The 15,663-nt window shown below is 46.9% G+C and overlaps 1 protein-coding gene and 1 pseudogene across 1 annotated transcript in view; one reads left to right on the plus strand and one right to left on the minus strand.

The window, feature by feature from the left end:
- The window catches only part of Ell (elongation factor for RNA polymerase II), a 61,929-nt gene that overhangs the window by 17,594 nt on the left and 28,672 nt on the right, over positions 1-15,663 (plus strand). The gene's annotated exons all lie outside the window — the stretch shown is intronic.
- LOC101593722 lies at positions 12,920-14,208 on the minus strand (annotated as a pseudogene).

Raw genomic sequence — 15,663 nt, forward strand, 5'->3', positions numbered from 1 at the left:
AGCTTTTTATGTTGGGTTTGAGGATTGGACTTGGATACTCAAGATTGAGTGGCAAGTGCTTTATCCATTGAGCCATCTCCCCAGCCCCTAATGTTAATTTTCTTAGATTTTATCTATTTATTTTGAGGCTGGGGTGGGTATTCTAGGGTCTCTTGCCATTGCAAAGGAACATCCAGCTTTAGAGAATTTAGTGAATTGGATCTGGGCTAGCATGCTTTGTAAATAAGTACCTATAACTGTAGAGCCATCCACCCCCCCCCCCAGCCCATTTATTTAGATTTTTTTTTTTTTAAACTTTGTGCCTCCCAGGAAAGATTTGGTGTCACAAGCCACAATAATAGGCCGCTGTGCTGCCTGACGTTGGGCAGGGCTTTCTCCAACCCAGACAGAGCAGCTAGGGGCTGGCCTCAGTTGCTGATGGCAGTGCTGGAAGGGTCCTGCACCTTTTCTGTATCTCTCTGTTGCCTGCCCTTGAGCTTGAGCCAGGGAGAAGGCTGTTACCACAGGATGTAGAGGAGATGGGCTAGGACTGCCACAGGCCAGGTCTCCTCCAGTTCTGCTTTCCCAGTGTCCCAGGAATGCTTCTGCCTGGCTGAGTCACTCAAATCTCAGTTTCCCCTTCTGTAGATCAAGTGTAGTGTTTGAGGGCTGCCTCACACACCTTCCATCCTCTGGAAGAAACTGCCGTTCTGCTATCTTTGCACCCCTCCTTTTGTCCTACCCAGCCCCCCTCTCCCCCGGTGACCTGTGTGGTGCAGATACCAGGCTTTCAGAAGGCCTAGAGCTGGTGCTTCCATAGAACCACACTTCATGTTTGTAGCTTTCCCCCAGCCTGGCTTTGGTCATTTGAGGAAACAAGGTCACTTTGGCTATCATCAACCCCAGTGCAAGCCCCTCCCCAAAGTGCCTGTGTATTGCCTTCCATGTGCGGGGCTGATAAGGAGGCATGTGCAGAGTGGCTCAGTGGTCATTCAGAGCACCTGTCATGTACCAGGGAGGCCATCCCCAGCACCACAAGTGAAATAGTGTGGCCGGGCCCAGCCTGCAAGCCATCTTCCTTAGGTCCTGTGTCACCTTACTGACTCAATGATCATACCCACTCAAGGTTAAGCACCACACCCTGTGTTCCAAGCCCAGTAGTCATGGCACAGTGGTCACAGGGCAGTCTTAGGCTCTGAAGGACAGAAGTACCATTATGCCCCTCCCCCCAGCCTAGGGCCAGTCTGGTAGCTGCACACAGAAGCATCTTTTCTGGAATGTACCAGGCAGGGCTTCCCTTTTTGACTTGTGGGTAGCTCTAGCGCCCTTCCCCCATCCACCACAATCCCATCCCTGAGCTCCCCTGACTCTCTGTCCCTGACCCATTTCTGTTTTTACTTTCTGAGGTGAGTCTTTGGCCTGCTAGAAATGGTGATGTCCATGGGAGCCTGCTTAGCCTTGTCAGCCCATAGGCTGGACCCATGCAAAGGGCAAGGGCAGGTTCTGTGCAGTCCTGCTGCTTCGAGGGTCCTGGTGCATGGGAAGCAGCAAAAGTCTAGGTTCTCAGTCTTTGTGTGTGTGTGTGTGTGTGTGTGTAGTGTATGCATATGTGTGTATAGGTGCACATGCCTGTGCACATGGGCCAGAGATGTCTTTTCCACCCTATTTCCCTGAGGCAGAGCCTTTCACTCAACTTGGAGCTCTTGCTGTTTTTCAGTTAGATCTACTGATCCAGCAATCCTATTTCTACCCTCCTCAGTGCTGTGGTTACAGTCATGTGTGGCCACACTGAGCTTTATTTTTTTTCCCCTGATTTTTCGAGGTAGGGTCTCACTGTAGCCTAGGCTGACCTGGGATTCACTATGGAATCTGAGGGTGGCCTCGAACTCACTGCGGTCCTCCTACCTCTGCCTCTTGAGTGCTGGGATTAAAGGCGTGCACCACCACGCCCGGCTTTATAAACTTTTTTTATTGACAACTTCCATAATTATAGACAATAAACTGTGATAATTCCCTCTCCTCTCTCACTTTCCCCTTCACAAATCCACTTGGCTTCATATCCCCTCCCTCTCTCAATTAGTCTCTTTTATTTTGATGTCATCATCTTTTCCTACTACTATGAGGGACTTGTGTAGGTAGTGCCAGGCACTGCAAGGTCCTGGATATTGAGGCCAATTTGTGTCTGAACAGTTGCATTGTAAGCAATCCTACTCTTCCTGTGGCTTTTACATTCTTCCTCTCCCCTTTTCCGCAGTGGACCCTGAATCCTGGAAGACATGATAGAGATATTTTAGTGTTAAGCACTCCTCTGTCACTTCTTCTCAACACTTTTGAGTCATTCCAGTGGTCACTACCATCTGAAAAGAGAAGCTTCTCTAACCAAAAGTGAGAGTAGCATTAATATGTGGGTATGAAAGTCAGGCCTCTGCTACCGATTTTTACTCCAACTTACAAGTCTAAACGTTTGTAGCTTGGTTCCACATATGGCAGAGAACATGCAGCATTTGGCTTTCTGGTCCTAGGTTACCTCACTACTTAGTATAAACCTTTCCAGGTCCATCTGTTTCCCTGCAAGCTTATTTTTTTTTCTTTTAAAAAATTTATTATTTATTTTTTTTCCAGCAGACTTTTCATGCAAAAGCCATTAAGCCATCTCTCGAGCCCCAGGCTTCATGCTTTTTAAATATTTTTTTTATTTATTTGCAAGAAGAGATAGAGAGGGAGGGAGAGGATGGGCAAGCCAGAGCCTCTAGCCACTGCAAACTCCAGATACATGCACCAGTTTTTGCATCTGGCTTTATCTGGGTACTAGAGAATTAAACCCAGGTAGACAGGCTTTCTAAGAAAGTGCCTTTAACCACTGAGCAATCTCTCTAGCCCCCAGACTTCATTTTTCAAGGTATGGGAAAACTCAGAGGAATCTTGATCAGGAAAGAAGAACTTTTATCACACAGCTCCCTACAGAGGTAATATGTCATTCATATAGGGCCACAGGGCAGCAGAACAATCTGGGCAGGTGGAGGGAGGGTCTAGGGCCCTGTGTGCAAATTTAATTTTTCTTTATCACTGAACAGGACTCTATTGTATAAATACACCACATCTTCATTGTCCATTCATTAGTTGAGGGAGTAGGCTGATTTGATTTCCTAGCTATTGTGAATAGAGTGGCAGTAAACATGGTTGAGCAAGTATCTCTAAGGAAGTGAGAAGAGTCCTTAAGATATATACCTAGGTGTGGTATAGCTGGATCATGTGGTAAATCTACTTTTAAAAAAATTTTTTTTTGTTTATTTTTATTTATTTACTTGAGAGTGTCAGAGAGAAAGAGGCAGATATATAGAGAGAATGGGTGCGCCAGAGCCTAAGACTGCCCTGTGACCACTGTGCCATGACCACTGGGCTTGCAAACCAACTCCAGATATGCACCCCCTTGTGCATCTGGCTTATGTGGGTCTTGGGGAATCAAGCCTCAAACTGGGGTTCTTAGACTTTACAGGCAAGCACTTAACCACTAAGCCATCTCTCCAGCCCTGGTAAATCTGTTTTTAGCTGTCTCAGAAACCTCCACACTGATTTTATTTATTTATTTATTTATTTATTTATTTATTTATTTATTTATTTATTTATTTGTGACAGAGTAAGGGAGAGAGAATGGATGCACCAGGGTCTCTAATCACTGTAAACGAACTCCAGACACATGTATCATGATGTGCATCTGGCCAGTGTGGGACCTGGAGAATTGAACCTGGGTCCTTAGGCTTCATAGGCAAGTGCCTTAACTGCTAAGCCATCTCTCCAGCCCAACATTTGTTTTCTTGATGGTAGCCATTCTGACAGGAGTGAGATAGAACCTCAAAGTATTCCCTCATCTCCCCCTTCCCAGGTAGGGTGTCTCTCTGTAGTCCAGGCTGACCTGGAATTCACTCTGTAGTCTCTGGGTAGCCTTAAAATTCATGGTGATCCTCCTTCCTCCGCCTCCCAAGTGCCAGGATTAAAGGCATATACCACCATGCTCAGCTCAAGGTAGTTTTAATTTGCATTTCTCTGATGGCTAACATGCTGAGCTTTTTACATGGCTGCTAGGAATTGAACTCAGGTCCCCATGCTTGCATAGCAAGTGACCTTGCCCACTGAACCATCTCTGCAGCCCCACCCCCAAAGTTCCCTTCTGTTACCCTTGCAAGGGACAGGTGGGAAAAGTGGTCATCACACACCCTTTCCAAGTCTTCATGGCCAGTTTTCTAGAAGAGGAAGCTAATACTTAGAGCTCACTGCTTGGCCCAAGTCTGCTCACAGAGAGCTCTCTCTGAGCCTCCCATTTGCAGTGCTGCCTCTGCCAGCTTCAGTCTTTCATGTCTTTTCCTCAGGAGTTGAATGGTTGGGACATCTTTTACAGAGAAGGCACTAAGCCACACACATGAGCTCAGAGTAGTTACCAAGGTTTTCAAAGCCATGTGTGGCCTTGGAACACTGCGCCTCATGGATTCCTTAATAATGGCATCCACAGCAGATCAAAGTAGTGGAGAGCCACATGGCGTGGTAAAGGCATGTCAGAGTCACAGCACTGGGTTCTTTCCCAGCATGCTGCCTGCTGAGCTGTGTAGCCTCTTCTCTCCTGTTCCTTCCCTTCATTTGGGTTCGTTCAAGGACTCAGATGTATGCCCTGGGAGCTGTCAAGACCTCTGAGAGCCACTGTCTGAAGGATGATGGAGCTTGCAGGGCTTGGAACCCAGCCTCTTCAGAGAAGTGAGGTCTCCATGCTGGGGCCACTACAGCAGGGTGGAGTCTAAGCTGCCTTCTGGTGTGGACCTCAGGGAGAGGGTAGGTGTGGTTCAGTGGTAGTGTTAGGCCCACAACAGATGTGGGATGCTGGTGGTGGCCATACTCTCTCAGAGATGCGGCTGCCCTCCAGTGGCCAGGAAAGTGGTGTGTGCACCTGTTGCCCAGATAGCTGGCCAGCTAGAGGGTGTGGCTCTTGCAAATGTGTTGTTGTGGCTCATCAGTCTGTCTGAGCTTGTTTCTACAAGCTTCCTGGAGAGGAAACAAGACCAGGCTCTCCCCCAAGGAGCAGCCAGAAGATACAGGATTCTTTTCTTGCCTGGCCTTGCATCCAGTGTTTGAGGTCCCAAAGCTGCATGGTGTCAGTCAGACTAGTGAGCACTTGTGCTTAGGCAGTGTCAGATCCACACTCACATGACCATGCCAGTCCATTAGCCCAGAGGTCATTAGTGACAGGATGGCCTCTTGGTATCAATGAGGAGGGAAGAGACCACTTGGACTTCTGATCCCAGAGGTGCCAGTGGACTGTCCTATGGGACTCTCCCAACTTGAGGGAAGGGTGGACCAGGTAGCTCTGAGGAATAACATGTGGTGACATGAGTGAGTACCACATGGGCTGGCATTGCCATGTGGGGGTGCAAAACTACACTGGCTGCTGTCAGGACTTTCTAGCTATGGTATGACAGGTGCCTGGGCAAGGGTTGGGAAGCTGGTGGCGGGGGAGCTGTGGGGTCATGGGCTGGTGGATGGGATGGGAGTAACTGGTGCACCTGGTAGGGCATGGCTAGCCCAGCGCACCCCCTTCTGCCTAAACTACATTCCTGCAGCTTTTCTACAGTAGAGATTGTCTGACATGACAGAACTTGAGAAACTTCTGGAATGATGCCAGGCTTCTGGAGGACACCCCCTCTGCAGAAAACTCATGCAGAACTGCCTCTAGGCAAATACTGTTGGTTATCTTGCCACCTTGAGGGAGATGAGCCAGTTTTGTGGTTTTGTTTGAAGGCAGCCACAAAGCTTTCTGCACTCCAGTCAGCTGGCTCGCCTCCTGCTGTCAGGTGCGTTTTCCCCTGGGTGACAGCTATGATCTACTGATACAAGACACCACGTGCCAGCAGCCCCAGCTGGTGACCCCATCCCCATGGAAGACACACTCTGAAGCAATAGAGGGCCCTCCAATATCTGATCCACTCTCCCTGGCATGCGGCCCTGTCCTCAAGTCACATGAAGAAGTTTCTAGCATTATAGTGCTCCCTGGCCTATGAGGCTCTCTGGCCTCTCAGACACCTCTGAGCTTCAGGACTTGCTCTGTGTGGCCCTGATAGCAAATGTCTGTAGTCATAGCTGAGTCTCATGAGCTTCCTTGTCATGTCCTTCTCTCTATGGATTCTAAGTTTCAGCCTTCTGGGTTTTGTGTTGCAGGGATAGGAGCCCAGATAGGTGAGATTGCCCTTTAGCACAGGTCGCCCTTGAACTGCTGATTCTGCTGCCTCAGCCTCCTAAATAACTGAGGTCCTAGGTGTGTACCACTGCACTTGGCTGCAGTGACATTTTGTCAGCTCTCTGTCCCAGGTGAACTCCCCTCTTTCTGGGAAAGAGTTAGTTGGTATATCTTGGTGTTTGCATTTGCACCACCTAACCTAAAGCAGAGCAGGTCATCCCAACCCAGGACACATGGCAGGTGGCCGGGGATAGTCCCTCCTGAAGCCTGTTATCAGAAATGCTTGTCAGAGCCAGGCATGGTGGCTATGTAGACAGCTTCATGTTGCTGGGATGAACATCCAAACTAGGCATAGTTTATGGAAGGAAGGGGTTTATTCAGCTTACAGATCCAGGGGAATATCATTTAATGTCAGAAGCTGCTGATTCCATACATGAAGCCAAGCAGATAGAGGAACCACCACCAGCTAGCAAACACAAGACCAACAGAAAGCAGGGACCCAGGAAAGAAGAGCTCAAACTTCCTTGCATACCTTTGGGCTGGAATTCAGAATTGCCCCCAAACACACCTTTGGGCTAGACCCCAAGATCCACCCCCAGTTACATCCAGCTAGGTGGCTAGAGGCCCAAGGTACAAGCTTTTTTTTTTTTTTAAACTATTTTATTTATTTTATCTTTTTTCACAATTTTTATTAACATCTTCCATGATTATAAAAAATATCCCATGGTAATACCCTCCCTCCCCCCACTTTCCCCTTTGAAATTCCATTCTCCATCATATCCCCTCCCCATCGCAATCAGTCTCTCTTTTATTTTGATGTCATGTTCTTTTCCTCTTATGATGGTCTTGTGTAGGTAGTGTCAGGCACTATGAGGTCATGGATATCCAGGCCATTTTATGTCTGGGGGGAGCATGTTGTACCCTTCCTTTGGCTCTTAAATTCTTTCCATCACCTCTTCTGCATTAAACCCTGAGCCTTGGAAGGTGTGATCGAGATGTTACTCAGTACTCTAGTCACTTCTTTCCAGCACTATGATACCTTCTGAGTCGTCCCAAGGTCACTGCCATCTGAAAAGAGAAGATTCTCTACCCAAAGTGAGAGTAGTGTTAATATAAGGGTATAAATATTAAGAGAAGTGCTTACTGGGCAGTTTGATAAGCATAGTATATACATTTATCCAGACAACAGCAGATGTTACACCCCTAGACCTCATGACAACCCCTGTTTTAAGTTTTCAGTATCAGGGTTGTATTCCCTCCCTTGGAGCGGGCCTCTAGTCCAATTGGAGGGCAGTTGGTTTCCACCATGATAGATGTGCCACTATTGCACCCGTTGGCTCATTTGACCTGGCTGACCAATTATAAGGCTTGCAGTGTCCACTGTTGAGTATCTTTACTGGTGATATCTCTTAGGAACAAGTTTTAATAAGACATCTGAGTCTATGGGGGCATACACTTAAACTACTACAGTGGTGCATGCCTTTAATCCCAGCACTCAGTGGCAGAGATTGGAAGATTACCTTCAATTCAAGATCAGCCTGGGACTACTGAGTTCTAGGACAGCCTGGGCTGCAGTGATACCCTACTTCAAAAATAAGTAAATAAATACATGTTGGTCAGGAGCCAATGACAGTGAGGCCTGGGCTACCCAAGAAAGGGTCAGAGCCCAAACAGGCTTTGCTGAGCAACATGCAGGACAGTGGGTGGAGGGCTCCTTGTGAGGGAGGTTGTCAGAGCCAGCTGGATGGGAACATGGGCTGCTTCCTGGTCCAAAAGCACAGACTGTACTGGCCAGAAGACTTCATTGACCTGCAGGCCATCACCTGGCCCCATAAAGCCAAGGAAGGGTTCCCAGGATTGATGTTCTTTCTTGAGCCTACTTGTTCCCCAGGCCTTTTCTGCTAATATGGCCAGTTCTGGACCCTCCACACTGTGCAGCAAATGAAGAGAGGGCTTCCATGGGCAGTGGACTAGGCAGCAGGACAGATGGAGGCCACCTCTCTCTGCAGGCAGCTGGGATCCCTGAACCTGGGCAGAATCTAATTGTGCTCAAAGGCCAGGCAGGTATGGTGGGCTAGTGCTGAGCAGTCTTTCCTCATGGGAGTGAGTTGGCCCAGAAAGGATTGGGAACCTCTTGGGGACAGGACATCTGCACACCTCCAAATGCTTCCATGTATGGTGAGCTGTGTGTGTTATCGGTGACTAGGGTCTTCAAGTTGCACGACATGCTGTGACCAGAGTGGATTATTTTCACTTGCGGGCTCAGGCCTGGGGAAGGTCTGTTCTGATCCCAAGGGCCCAGGTGACCTCCCCCAGTATTCCACCTGAACCAAAGGGTGTGGCAAGGTAGGGCTGTTGGGCAGGGCAGGACTTCCCCCTGCTCCCTTAGACATAGGCCTGGGATGTGGGTGTGTGGTGGAGGAGGCTAGGAAGCCATCCCAGGGAGACAGGGGCTATGTTCAGGATCGAGCCAGTCGAGGGTATAGTTGCACCAGAAGTTGTTTAGCATACATTCCCCTATCTCACATGTGAGGTTCATGAGTGGAAATAAATTGTAACATGTGTAAGATCAGTGGCACTGTGGCCAAGCTTATCTTGCTTGGGGACAGGGGGTCTTCTGGTCTTTCTGTGAGGTTGGGTCCCTGTGCATGCCCCAGGCAGCTGTGCCCCTCCCCCCCCCCAGAAGATGGACGAGGGGTTTGTAGTACCTTGACTGACACTTGGATTGTCATTTCTATTGGAGAGTCCAACGAATGTGCCCTAATGGGACTGTCACACGGAGACACAGCTACCCTGGGCCCTAGGTAACCAAGGCTTGTCTGTGCGACGGAGGGAGGTGCATCATCTGTGGAAGGCAGGTCTGGGTCATGACTGCACTGCTACTGCCAGGTGGGAGTCTGCAGACAGGCAGCACTGAGGGAGAGCAGCCTGGGGATGTATACCACTGCTCTTTGGGGCTGTTGGAGCTGGTGGGTATTTGGGATGTTTGCACAAAGCACAACTCATTTAAAAATGATTTAAGGGCTGGAGAGATGGCTTAGTGGTTAAGCGCTCGCCTGTGAAGCCTATGGACCCCGGTTCGAGGCTTGGTTCCCCAGGTCCCATGTTAGCCAGATGCACAAAGGGGCGCACGCATCTGGAGTTCGTTTGCAGAGGCTGGAAGCCCTGGCGCGCCCATTCTCTCTCCCTCTATCTGTCTTTCTCTCTGTGTCTGTTGCTCTCAAATAAATAAATAAAAAATGAACAACAAAAAAAATTTAAAAAAAAAATGATTTAAAAGCTGGGCATGGTGGCACATGCCTTTAATTCCAGCACTCAGGAGGCAGAGGTAGGAGGATTGCCAAGTTCAAGGCCACCCTGAGACTATGCAGTGAATGATCAGCCTGGTCTCGAGTGAGACCTACTTTGAAAAACCAAGGAAAAAACATTGTAATTTATTTTTTGTTGGGGGATGCACATGTTATATGTGGGTTTATACATATGGAGGCCACATCAGTGTTATCTTCAGTGGCTCTTCCAATGTTTTTCTTAAAATATTTTATTATTTTTTTATTGATGGGGGGGGGCAAAGAATGGGTGTGCTAGGGCCTCCAGCCACTGCCAATGAACTCGAGACATGTGCCACCTTGATCATCTGGCTTATGTATGTGGGTCCTGGGGAATCGAACCTGGGTCATTTGGCTTTGCAGGCAAGTACCTTAACCACTAAACCATCTCTCCAGCCTGTCTTCCACTATTTTGGATGCATATAAGGTATTTTGATCATGGTCACCTCCATTACCCTCTTGTCTCCTCCCACCCCTTCCTCTGAACTAGTCTTTTCTACTTCCATGCGACTCACTGAGGTAGGTGAGTGTTGCCTGCATGAGCATGGACGAGTATTTACTACACTGTGGGCAACTGGCCAGTGGCCACATTGTTGAAGAACATGCCTCCTCTTACCCCTTACTTTTTTTTTTTTTTTTAAGATGGGTTCTCTGGCTGAACCTGGGACTCAACTCATCAATTCAGCTAGACTAGCCATCAAATCTCAGAAATAGCCCTGTCTCTGCCTCCCCAGTTTGGGATTACAGGTGTGCCTTCCCAGACTCAGCATCTTCTGTAGGTGCTGAGGGTCTGAACTCTGGTTCTCAAGCTTACATGTATGACAAGCTGATTAACCACTGAGACACTCTCCTTGTCCCTCTTGATTTTAAAAACTAAAATAGAGCTGGAGAGATGGCATAGTGGTTAAGGCACTTGCCTGTGAAGCCTAAGGACTCATGTGTGGCTCTCCAGGTCCCACTTAAGCCAGATGCACAAAGTGACACAAGAACACAAGGTCACACATGCACACAAGGGGTACTCATGTCTGGAGTTTGATTATAGTAGCTGGAAGCCCTGGCATACCAATTCTGTCTGTCTGTCTCTGTCTCTCTGTCACACACACACACACACACCCCAAAAAAAATACAACACAGGGCTGGAGGGATGGCTTAATAGTTAAGGTGCTTGCCTGCAAAGCTAAAGGACCTAGGTTCGATTCCCCAGGACCCACATGAGTCAGATGCACAAGGCAGCACATGTGTCTGGAGTTTGCTTGCAGTGGCTAGAGGCTCTGGTGTGCCATTCTATCTGCCTATCTCTTTCTCTTTTTCTCTCTCTCTCAATGAATATTTAAAAAACAAAAACAAACCAGCTAGGTGTACGTGCCTGTAACCCCACCACTGGGGGCTGAGGCCATCTTGGGTTGCATAGCAAGTTCCAGGCACACTAGCTATAGCTACAAAACAGAACCAAAAAAAAAAAAAAAAAAAAAGCCCAGCTTTTAAAAACTGGATGAAGCTTTGGATCACTTTGGTAGAGAGGATAAAAGAATGAATAGTTGGCTCAAGCAAAGACACTCAGCACAGCCAGTCTTCAGGGAGGTGTGAATCAGAGCCCCACACTGAGATTGTTTCCAGAACCCCAGATAGCCAAATAGACACTGTTGAGTTTGTGCACAGCAGGGGACAGCTGGAGCTAGGGGTGCTGTTGCCTAGAACAAACTACACACTTCCCCCAGAGACCAGGAAGTGTCTCCAAAGGAAAATACTTTTTTTTTTTTTTGGTAGTCAATAGCATTTATTTTCCCTTTCTGAGAATTTAACAATGAAAAACATGTATCTCAGTAACATACAACAGGAAAGTAAGGAGAACTCCCATTTGTACATGTATGGGTGTATGTGTATATATATACATGTATATATACATGTGTATGTATACACACACACACACACACACACATATACATACACTTTTATACTTTTTAGATGCCCTTTTTTTGCTCTGAGACTATTAATCATAACAATAACAATCTCTATAACATTTAACAACTTACATGCATTTGTTTGCATGCATTCTAGGTTGAAAGACATCTGTGCAAAGTCACTGTATTTCAGGTTTGTGTTTGTAAAACTGTGATCATCTTCATGAAGAAACAGTTAAATGTTAGATGATGTATCAGTCAAATTTATATTTTATTCAAGTCTAATCCACCAAATTAAATTTAGCAATATAACCAAGTTTTTGTTTTATTAAGCTCAATAGCATTGTTTTGGTTATTTGTTGAAATGTAGTCCTGCCACTCTTTCATAAAACACAGTAACAATTTTCTTTAAAGTTGTATTTTTTTTCCTTAGTACTCGTCCATCAAGTTTTAAAGAAAAGTGATAAGGACACCTTCCTTTTCTCTTTAAGTGCACCCATTTCAGAAAACAAAAATTTAAGCAAAAACTATAAAGAAAAAAATAATTGAATAATTGCAATCACTATTTATGGCTAAGAAGAGGCACAAAATCCCAGTTGAAACTTAATTTTGTCTTTTCTAAGATAAGTCACTTAGACATGAAAGGCAAGTGAGTTTTCTTTAAGTATACAATTTGTAAATGTGTAAACAGTAATAGCTGTCATGATTATTCTTAAGTGTAGCTCTAAAAATAGTGTAATGATCCATACAACTATGTAAACCAACCTTTACAAATACATGACAAATTTTAAGTTGCTGACACTGAAACACTGGGTTTGATGGGGACAAGAATGCTATAGTTGACTGAAACTTTTGGTACCTTGGCTTTCGATGTTTAACTCTTATGTTCAAGCAGAAAGTAGATGTCATTTTATCCACTAAGCTGGTCTACAAGTAGGGGTGAATAAAATTCCAAATTACATGTGAATACACAAATGGCTTTATATATAATACATATATACAGCCACTAAAATAGTTATACATAAACAATACAATCTAAAATGCTTCATCTCTTTATAAACTGTCAAATCTAATTTGCAGTCTTTTTCAATGATGACACAATTTGTTTGTTTAAAAGTAAAACTTCCTGATAACATATACTGTATTAAGAATAACATACCAACAGGAATCTAAAAGGTAAAATAAACATGTAACAAATATTAAGGTCAGGTAAAAAAGATTCAACTCACTGAAATTTCACCTTATACTTGATAATTTTTTGCTTTTACCCAGAATCAATTTTAGTTCAGCATGAGTTCTTCACCAAGTTACTTCTTATGATGATTATTTTTATTGACCTTCCAAATTTAGAATAGTTTTGATCTAAATATATGTGCTTATGACTTAATGGAAATAAAAAGTTAGTATAAGGAGTATGGACTTTTGCTACCAGTTTCTTTTCAATACACTTTTATTTTCCATCCAGTATTTCATTTTTATCCCTCATAATTTCATAGCTAGTTATCCAGATTGTATCTTCTGGACTGAGCAGTGATAGAACCTAACTCTCAAATGCTATTTTGAAGAAGTGTGGAGTAAATGATTTTGGTAATCTGTAGGACAGCTGCATGCAGTGTGTACTGAATTATAACAGCGCCAAATCCCTTATAAAAACCAAGCACTCCTTCCGCCTGCTTTATGGTATTGATACAGTCTCTCATTCCCTCATATTGTGTATTAATTGGAAGCACTTCATAGCCAAGGTCTGTATTGTCAATTATTGTGCGTGTTCCTTGGATGTTTCCGGTGGGTAAAGTATAACTCAGAGCAAAGGCTAGCTGCAAAGTTAGCAATCAGTTCTGGAAAATAAGCATCCAGCATGCTCTGCATGGGGCTAGTGCACTCGGGAAGGTGGCTATTGTAAGTCTTTCTCTTCAGAATAAATAGGACCAGCTTCTGGATGACTGAGCTGATAATGTAATGAAGAACTCCATGCAGCACTGTGGGGAAGATCAAGGAAAGCAGCGGGAGGAGTCCCTTGCTATGAGGCACACCCAAGCCTATCAGTCTTCCAATTCCTTCTTTAATACATTCCAGTATGCCAGCATTGTCTCGGATTATCTCACTCTGTACTGTTTCAATCAGACTTGCTGAGTAAAAAGGCATTGCCACAATATATGTCAGGGATTTCAGTAGAAGATGTTCATCTATTTGCTTAGGATTCCATTTGTGGGAAACCTCCCTTGGTAAAGGAGTGAATTCACTAATTATGCCTTTGGCTCCAAGCGTGATTCCCTGGACAATAAATGTACTTCCCATTCCTTTCCATAGGGCTGGTGGTCCCTGAGTTTTGTTGAAGCTGTACATAATGCTGATAACAGTAAATGGGGTGAGATGATAATGCTGAGCATGGTAATTAACCTGACATTGCACCGCAGAACAATGCAAGGGTGGGCCAGAACATTTTCTGTAAAGAGACTTGCAAGTCCAATACCAAATCCAGCAAATCTATTCAACTGTTCGCTGCTCTGGGCCTGCGCGCCACGGCCGTCGCTGGGGAAGGGCTCGTTGGCCGGGCCATCATATGGAGTGGAGGCGGAGGGCACGCGGTAGGGCGGGCTCTTGTCGCCCCAGTGCAGGTTGCGGCTGCCGGGGATGTGGGGGGGGGGGTCGTCACCCAGTGACCCAGCTCCGCGCCCGCACCGAAGGATCTGGCTGGGAACGTACCGCCCAAGCCCGGCTCGTCCCTGGCGCCTCCCCGATAGCCCTGGCCGTTGAACCCGCTGGGACGCCACGGGTGCATCGTGGCCAGCGTGGAGGACGCAGCCCGGCCCCTGAACCCGCTGCCCTTGGCCCCCTCCGCCGTGGGCCGCCCAGGGCCCTTCCGCTTCCCCTCCGCGGCCGCCACCCCGGGCTCTCGGGAATAAATACTCTTGTCCACAGAGTGAGACCCTACTTCAAAAGACCAAAAAACAAACAAACAAAAACCCTCTTGTCCACACCCACTTGACAGCTAACCTCTTTATTTATGAATTTTTAGTCAGAAATAGCCCCTTCCACGTGGCTTCAGTGGGCCCAGGGATGGACAAAAGGTGGCACCTCTCTCAGCAGCATAGAGATGTGCTGTCAAGGCAGCCAAGACCACAGACGAGTCCCCACGGGTGTGCATGGTGGTGTGGGTAGGGGCTAATCCTAGCATCTCAGAGTGTGATCTTGTGTGGAGAAAAGGAGAGAACTCTGCAGAAGGAGCTTGAAGTGGGCTTTGTGAGAGGGAGACTCCACACAAATGGAAGAGGGAAGGCTGGATGACTACTCTTGGTGGAGATTAGAGCGACAGTCAGTAGTTGGGCAGGTGGAAGGGGCAGAAGGACAGGGCCTGTGATACCGCATCATTAGCCCTGAACACTGGCCTTAGTTTCTGGCTCTGATCTTTAGAAGAACACGTATGTCTAATGTTGAAGCCCCAAGTTGGAGGCTTTTGTTATAGCAGCCACAGGGTGCAACCTCCTGGCCTCAATTTAGGAATAGGCAAAATCACAGGAGCAGAAAACAATGCGAGGTCCTGGGATTTGGCGGAACAGTAAGGTAGCCCTGTAGACCACAGTGCTTTGGCCATATGTTTGGTGAGGTCTGGGGGTTGGGGGGTTCTGTACCTGATGGTGGGGTTTCCATCAGTTTTCCATGTTTTCTGCCCTCTGGCTTCTCCACTGCATGAATCACCTGGCCAGCAGCTTGCTATCCCTCTGTGGGAGGGTACATCTGTCCAGTGCTACTCTTGGGGGCTGATGGTGGGACTGCAGAGGGAGGGGCTTCCTCTCTGCTCTGCCTGACTTGCTCAGGTGACCAAGACCTCCAGACTTCCCTGGGTGGGATTTCTGAGGCCCACAGCATGTGGGCCCCAGTTCCCCTAGCCAACAAGCTCCCAAGGTCCAAACAGCTTTGGCGACCACACAGGTCCTGCCAGGAAGCCATGGAGAGGATTCTTGACCATCCATCTTGGCTTTACTATAAGAAGGTCACTTGCCAGGAGGTAGCTGGCCTGGGCTCAGCTTGGCTCCTCCTCCCCTTCTGTCTCCAGGCCTCTGGGAAGTGTGGCTAGCTCTGAACAAGTGTTTGCTCAATGCTTTAACCCACATCCACCCTCCCACCCTCTTCTTAGTCCCTATCATGGAGGTGCAGGCAGTGCACAGTGAGGGGAGGTGCACTACCTAACACTGCTGACACAACCCAGGCACTTCTAGACTCAGAGTAGGAGATA

This window comes from Jaculus jaculus, chromosome 1, assembly GCF_020740685.1.
Source record: "Jaculus jaculus isolate mJacJac1 chromosome 1, mJacJac1.mat.Y.cur, whole genome shotgun sequence".
Taxonomy (NCBI): domain Eukaryota; kingdom Metazoa; phylum Chordata; class Mammalia; order Rodentia; family Dipodidae; genus Jaculus; species Jaculus jaculus.